At 36.3% G+C, this 8,486-nt stretch overlaps 1 long non-coding RNA gene across 1 annotated transcript in view; it reads left to right on the forward strand.

The window, feature by feature from the left end:
* The window catches only part of LOC116560773, an 11,357-nt gene extending 4,209 nt beyond the window's left edge, over positions 1-7,148 (forward strand). Inside the window, exons 2-3 of the long non-coding RNA XR_004273131.1 lie at positions 2,608-2,610; positions 7,029-7,148. This is a non-coding gene — a long non-coding RNA (uncharacterized LOC116560773). The remainder of the gene's footprint in view (positions 1-2,607; positions 2,611-7,028) is intronic.
* The last annotated feature ends 1,338 nt before the right edge of the window (positions 7,149-8,486 follow it).

Raw genomic sequence — 8,486 nt, forward strand, 5'->3', positions numbered from 1 at the left:
GGAGTCTCGCTCTTGTTACCCAGGCTGGAGTGCAATGGCGCGATCTCAGCTCACCGCAACCTCCGCCTCCTGGGTTCAGGCAATTCTCCTGCCTCAGCTTCCTGAGTAGCTGGGATTACAGGCACGCACCACCATGCCCAGCTAATTTTTTGTATTTTTAGTAGAGATGGGGTTTCACCATGTTGACCAGGATGGTCTCGATCTCTTGACCTCGTGATCCACCCGCCTCGGCCTCCCAAAGTGCTGGGATTACAGGCTTGAGCCACCGCGCCCGGCCCTGTATTTTTATTTTTAAAAGCCTCTTTTAAATTTATGCAGTTGAGACTACAGTCCTCTCTCCCTAATACTCAAGCTCATGGGAGTTAGGATGTTAATTTGGGTGTCACATTTTCAAAGCAAATTTCCACATCCTGTACTCTGTCTAGCAGTAACATATCATGTCCAATGCATGCCTCTCTTCACTGATAAGGAATTTCTTTTTCTCCTTATTAAAGTGCTGTTTAGTGGCTCACAGAGAAAAAAAAATATTCCTATAAGGCCAACTTATTAGGCTTAATATCAAGGATAAAAATATCAGGGTGAATGAAGCTTAATGTTAAAAGCTGGGGAACAGAAAGCTTGTTTACATCATCATCATCACTATCACCATTGTTACTGTCATTATTGATAACTGTGGTAAGTGGATTAAGGTTCTCAACTCTTCACTACCCACACCCACTCACTGTAATAGAATTACATCCAAATCTTTTGTCTCATGACTCTTAACAGGGCTTTCCAGTGGAGTGGGTGGAGTGTTCATTCTTATGCAGCTAACTTTGGGTAGAACCATGTAACTTGCTTTGGTTGTTGGAATGTTATTTAATGCAATGAAGATAGAGGTAATGAATATACTTGAATAACCTGTCTTGGCTGCTTGTGTTTTTGTCATCTGTGATGAGAATATGTTGAGTAGAGCCATTAGTTCTGGAATAAGAACAAACACTGAGCTTTCACTTGCAGCCTGGATCCCAGCCCAGCTGATCCCATCTGAGCTCAGCATTGCCAGAGCTGGCCTGTAAAAATGCATGAGCAAGAAATCATGTGGTAAGACAGTGCGATTTTAGAATTGTTTATAATGTATCAACACTATAGAGAAAAGTATACTTTCTAAAACAACAAACAATTGAATACTGCTGTCTAGCTTTTCAAAACCAGATCATAGGCCTTAGATCCATAAGTAAGTTAAAATACAAAGAAAAATTATGAAAACATATCACAGAATGAAAAACCTTCTGTTTCATTGCAATGAATTGAGTTGAAAGCCTGGAGCTGTGACTAGGACACTTCTAGAAAGTGAAGATGGAGAAAGTCCTTTCCCTTTCCATTCTCCCCACCAAAATAATAATAATAATAATAATTTGTGTGTACCTGGTGTTGGTTTGCCTGAAGGCTGAAGATAGACATAACATGCATGATCCTCAGACAGCACAGGAGGATTTAAAGTATGAAATAGATCGGCCACACCCCACACAGTCTATGGGGAGTCTAGAGCCAGGCTAACTGGGTTTATGTATTAGCTCTTCTACCCTTTTGCATGTGTGATCTAGCCATGGGGTTTTAGGCCTCAGCAAGAGAGAATTGCAGAAATGTAGGGAAAGAACCATTCTCCTCATCTCTATCCCTGATCATAGAATACTTTGGCATGGTGAAAGGATTAGGTGGCCACCACTGGAGGATGTCACTGCCCTGTGGGGGCACATAGTCAAATGAAGGGTACAGAAGGCAGAGAGACAAAGATATCTCCTTAACTCAGAGCAAAACAACACAAGGTGATATATCCTTGAGCACATGGGAGACCACCTGCTTTATAGTCTCAGAATTAACAGAGCTTTTAGGTAACGGACAGATGCTGCTATTGAGTAAGTAGAACCTCAGAGCTTGTGAAACTCATGAATTGATATTAATGTGGTGAAGCCTTGAAAAGATGTGGTACACTATATTTATCCTTGAATAAATTTAATTCATTTCAACAAATATTTATCAAGTATTTACTATGTGTGAACTGTTATTTATGAATAAGAATGAAAGTAGCAGGGCTAAAGCAGTATAAATTATTAGTTTAAGCTTTTTAAAATAAATTTCGGATGACTTGAGATTGGAAAGCATATTTATTTCCTATTTCTTCATTCTTGGGTTCAGTCTTGATTGACAGAGCCCTGGATTAGTGGCACATGAGAAGCTCGTGCTCTGGTGATGTTCCAATTTTAATTGGTGATCACAACACGTCACCTATTGGTTTCACCTGCACAACCTCAATTTTCATGACTGTAAAATTAAACAATTATCTTAAACTACCCTTGAATTATTATTTTCCCTTGACTTAAAATTTCATAGTTGAAATCTAGGATCTCAATCCCTTAGCTTTATGCTTGTATTTCAAATACCATTGAAATTTTTAAATGCCATAAGGCCAGTATAAAGAATGCAAAATGGTAGTCTTAAAAAGTAGATAGACTGAGATTTATCAGTTATATTAATCCAAATGTTAATGCATTTATACAAATTATCATGTTGGGCTATCATAATTCTACATAGGATTAATGGAGAGAAGGGTCTCAAATAAGTTAGCAAGTATATATTTGCACTTTGCATTGTGTTACATGTACCCAGGGATCAAAGTGATAGCAAAAAAGTGTGCTCAGTGAAGAGTTAAGCTTGAGTTTTCATTATAAAGTGAAACAGCTGTTCAAGCAGTTCTCAAATTTGATTTTCTTGATTTTGTTAAAGATTTTTGTTTTCCAAACAGCATAGCAGACACTGGAATTGAAAAAAAAAAAAAAAACTAAATTAAAACTTAAAAACACTCCTTTAGCATACCTTACTTTGAATGTGACTTTGGCAAAGAAAGACTTATTAGCAGTGTATAGTTAGCCTGAATCTAATGCTACCAAAAGGCTTTTTTTAACTATATGAAAGCTCCAGTTGGTCAGAGCACCTTCAGTTATTGTTAACCTGATTTAACATTGTCTTCCCCAACAACCACACTTGACTAGCTTTTTTTAAAAAAGAAAAATAAAGCTCTATTTTAGGGTCAGAATAAAAGTATCTGAACTTACATGAACTAAACCTGTGATATTTTTATTCGATCTACCCAGGTCCTGAATTGGAATTATTATTTTTGTATTACTACTAAGAGACATGATTGAAAATAGAAATTGCCCCCACCATCTTATTACTAAAACTGTCAGCTGTTGTAAATATAATGAAAATAAATAATTAATATTAAAAGTAATATTTTTCATCTATTCTAAGCTTAATATATTGAACAGAATAAAACAATCACTGTTATATAAAGAGTTTTTTTCTTTCTGGAAAGAATATGGTCTTTTTAAAATAAGCCATTTCTAATTTACGTATAGGCAAGGATTTAAAATTTTAAATTTTACCTAAAAGAAGATGTTGATCATATCTGATTTTAATTATATTGGTAGTCACTTAAACATGCATTCTCTGTGAAGATAATAAATAAATAATTTTTGAAACATTTTTATTTCTGTAGTTTCTATCATATAAGTGGAGGATCCCAATAAGTTTGGAAGGGCAAAAAATATGTTCTCATGTTCCTTGTAATTCAGTCTTATTTTTCTTTCTCAGTATTTGTTGGTTTTCTGGATTTTTTTTTTTTTTAGCCTGTTGATTGCCAATTTATTTCCTTATAAATTCTGACACTTCTGTGGCATTGTAGGAAAAAGGTCGTGTGTGTGTGTGTGCGTGTGTGTGTGTGTCTGTCTGTCTGTCTGTCTCCCAGTAATCATATCATTCATAATATTTGGCATAACTGTCCTTAAAGGACAGACATTTTATAGCAAGTGAAAGTAGTTTTTATTTTAACAGAAAACATTAAAAAAAAAAACTGGACAAAAAATCTCAATCTTACATGCTCCTTGTAAGTTGAAGTTGAAGGACCAATATGTTTCCCTGAGGCATTTTTCACTCTGTTTTTTCAGGTCAGGGCTAAATTCTAATGGCATATTTCATACTATATGAAAGATACTAGTCTCATAACATTTATATAACTTCGATTAACATTGTTAAGAAAAAATGACTAAGGACTTTTACAGAGTAAATATTTAATACCCTTTTAAACAGATTACTAAAGATACCATGCTATAAATACAAAAAGAGCCACTAAACATTACATTTTATTTACTTGCCATACACAGACTAGAAAAACTCATACCAAAAATATATAGGTTTTCCACAAGTATTTCACTTCATCATTTCTTAAGGATGTTTTTGGATAAAGTACTAAGAGAATCAAAACACATTTTAAGTCAGTCTCCATTTAAGGATAAAACAATTTCAAAAAAGATGGTAGGAAACAAGGCATAGAATTTCTAAATGCGTTTATCAACATTGAAGCTATAAAATACAGAGAAGGGGAATTTTATAGTTGGTGGTTGGTACACCCATGAGTCCTACCCCTACTGCCCATAAGAACAAGGGTTGGGAGTGCTTCATTATTTGCCATTTGGAGAAGTTAAAATATGCGCCTTGCAGTTTGGAGATTCAGTAGCCTGATTTTTTCTCACTTTTGCCTGAAAAGCTGAGAGGGCAAAGGTGGGCTGGTTTCTTGCTTTGAAGCTACACAGACAGAGGCGCAATTGTGGGGCAGCAGAGTCTACCAGGGCAAAGAGTATATAAATGTCTTCCATGCACCAGATTGTAGAGTCAGGATGGGGCCATCTTACCTCCTGTTTGAGATGGCTTCCTTGAAAGGGAAACAAAAACAAGAACCTGGAGAAAATAATAAAGAAGTTGAGGGATGTACAAGGATGAGAAAAAAGTGACTGACCTGAAGAGATACTCATTTGCTCTGTCCGGGGAACTGCAGCTGAGAAAACCTCGGGGATAGGGTGAGAAAGAGCCATACGTCCTGGGTCAGCATGCTAGCATCGATGAATTCAGACTCTCTGCACCCTCCCCTTATTCATTCTTTTGCCCCATACTTCACATTTAGAAGAGGTCAGAAAATACCCAAGGGGGATGTCAAAAAAAGTAGAGGGGATAAATGAAGGAGGAAAATATAAACTGGAACTCATGTTTGAAATTTTTATTCTACATAGGACTGGACATTTTACATTTTGAATTGTGACTCAAATTCAAAATACTAGGAGACTTTTACCATCTTAAGAATGATGATAAAAGTCATGGAATCTGCATGAGTTTTCATCCAAAAGCAAGGGACTAAAATAGCTCCATGTAGCGTTAAGTACAAAAGGAAATAGAAATAAAATTGCTTGTGATTGCCCCTACAAGTAAAACCAGTTCAATTACATTGAGAATTCAAGGGCTGATGCACTTATTAGTAACAAATAAGTCAAAATTAAAAACAGAATTGGTAGTGACTTATCAGGTAACAAAGAACTAAAGAGGAAGTTTTAGCTACAATTACTTGAAGGGTTTTTTTTCCCCCTTTCTCCCATTCATTTTTCTTTTTCTTCATAGTTTATTTCCATCTTAGGAGAGGAATATTCTACTTTATATCAGTCAGCAATACATTTCAGACAATCAGATGTTCTGTGCCAAAATGTTAACTGGGTATCTATTTCCTAATGTGTAAAAAAAAAAGATTATGATACATTATATGTCAATCCCAAATTCCAAAAGTTGATTTATTATAAAATCGATGAAACTTAACCATCAAAGTCCTTCATTTGCATGAGCCCCTTCCAAGATCCTGGGAAGAAACTACCAATGAATATTTGTAATGTTCATTAAGGTAAGATAATTTTATATTATTTTAGTTAAAGGAGGCCCACCAAATATTACAAGATGCAGCTCCTACAAAACATGGATCCATTCTAACCGATCAACTTATTTCCTAAATGTAAATAAAATAGGAAAAACCCCTATATAGAAGTATGGTTTGATGTGAAATTATTCAACATTGTTTCGTAAATGTCAAATAATTGATATAATTAGTGCAACAGTTGTTTTTGTGTATAAAAATATCTATTCTATGTTTTTTCATTTACTTGTTTTCTTATTTGTAGTTTCCTTAATACTTTCTCTTTTTTAAACTTTTACTTTATATTCAGTGGTACATACGCAGGTTTGCCTTATAGATAAAGCGCATGTCTCAGGCGGTTGGTGTACAGATTATTTCATCACCGAGGTAATAAGCATAATACCCAATAGGTAGTTCTCTGATCTTCTCCCTCCTCCCACCCTCCGCCCTCAAGTAGGTCCTGGTGTCTATCGTTCCCTTCTTTGTGTCCATGTGTTCTTGTTTAGACCCCACTTATAAGTGGCATTTGTTTTTCTGCTTCTGAATTAGTTTGCTTAGGATAGTGGCCTCCAGCTCCATCCATGTTCCTGTAAAACACATAATCGTGTTCTTTTTATGGCTACATAATATTCCATGGTGTATAGCTTCCCCATTTTCTTTATCCAGTCTATTGCTGACGGACATTTGGGTTGAGTGCTGTGATGAACATATGTGTGCATGTGTCTTTATGACAGAGTGATTTATATTTTTTGTGTATATACCCAATAATGAAATTGCTGGGTCAAATGATAATTCTGTTTTAAGTGCTTTGAGGAATCTTCACACTACTTTCTTTAATGGCTAAACTAATTACATTCCCACCAGCAGTGTATAAGCAGTCCCTTTTCTCTGCAACCTTGCCAGCATCTGCTCTTTGATGAAGTCAACAAACACAAGCAATATAAAAGGACTCCTTATTCAACAAATGGTGCTGGGATAACTGGCAAGCCATAGGCAGAAGACTGAAATTGGACCCCTACCTCTCACTATACACAAATCAACTCAAGATGGATTAATTACCTGAATGTAAAACCTAAAACTATAAAAACTCAAGAAGATAACCCAGGAAATACCACTTTACACATAGGACCTGGCTAAGATTTCATGACAGTGATGTCAAAAGCAATTGCAACAAAAAAGAAAATGGACAATTGATACCTAATTAAACTAAAGAACTTCTTTAGTAAACAGCCTGCAGAATGGGAGAAAAGTAAAAGAGCAGAATAAACAGCCTGCAGAATGGGAGAAAATATTTGCAAACTACGCATTCAACGAAGGTCTACTATCCAGAATCATAAGGAACTTAAACAAATTTACAATCACAAAATGAACAACCCCATTAAAAAGTGGGAAAAGGACATGAATAGACACTTTTCAAAAGAAGACACGCATGTAGCCAGCAAGCATGAAAAAAGTCTCACGTCATTAACCATTAAAGAAATGCAAATCAAAACCACAATGAGATACCATTTCATACCAGTCAGAATGGCTATTATTATTGTTATTATTATTTGAGACAGAGTCTCGTATCATCCAGGCGGGAGTGGAGTGGCTCAATCTCAGCTCACTGCAACCCCTGCCTCCCAGGCTCAGGCAATTCTCCTGCCCCACCTTCCCAAGCAGGTGGGATTACAAGCGCATGCCACCATGCCCAGCTCATTTTGTATTTTTAGTAAAGAAAGGGTTTGCTAAGTTACCCAGGCTGGTCTCAAACCCCTGACCTCAAGTAATCTGCCTGCCTCAGCCTCCCAAAGTGCTGAAATTACAGGTGTGAGCCACTGCAACTGGTCAGCTATTATTAAAAAGTCAAAATAATAATTTCTTGATTTGAAGGGGGTGTTTATTATATAATACTTGGTAAAACTTTGAAAGGCATTCTGGAAACATGTCAGGACAAATGCGCCAGGCAGGGAATGGCTCACATTGAGAATGATGCTGTGATGACTCTAACAGCCAGAAATATCCCAGTACTTGTCTCCTTTGTTTATGCATACTGCTTTTTTCAAAACATCTACATGTGATTGTCATGTGTTACTAAATATAGTTAAAATGAAACTTGAGTACTTACTATACACTGTTTTCTCAAAAACTATTGTATTTCGGCCTTGCACAGTGGCTCACGCCTGTGATCTCTGTACTTTGGGAGGCCCAGGTAGGAGGATTAGCTGAGGCTAGGAGTTCAAGACCAGCACAGGCAGCAATGTGAGAACCCCATCACTACTAATATTTAAAATTAGCTGGGTATGGTGGTGCAGGCCTATAGTCCCAACTACTCAGGAGGGTGAGGCAAGAGGATCACTTGAGCATAAGATTTCAAGGCTGCAGTGAGCTATGATTGCATTTCTACACTCCAGGCTAGGTGACCCTGTCTTTTAAAAAAAAAAAAATTGTATTTTGTTTTCCAAATGCAAATAAAATTTCCTATGTAAACATCAACTATAAATGTATTGACAGTTAATGCATTATATAAAGTTTAAGTATTTGAGAACCAAAAAGCAGTCTACTGGGAACAGTGTAATAGAGGGATAGATGTTGGGAGGCTTTAACTTACTTTACAAAATTGTCTTGCAGTTGAAGCTCTGTAGCATCACTGAATAACAACAATGACAAGAATAAAATAATAACAGTAATAGCTAATGTTTGCTGTTTCTTAAGGCTTAACTAAATCTTTTAAACA

The sequence above is a fragment of the Sapajus apella genome, unplaced genomic scaffold (assembly GCF_009761245.1).
Source record: "Sapajus apella isolate SASKATOON/1434 unplaced genomic scaffold, GSC_monkey_1.0 scaffold27, whole genome shotgun sequence".
NCBI classification, from domain to species: Eukaryota; Metazoa; Chordata; class Mammalia; order Primates; family Cebidae; genus Sapajus; species Sapajus apella.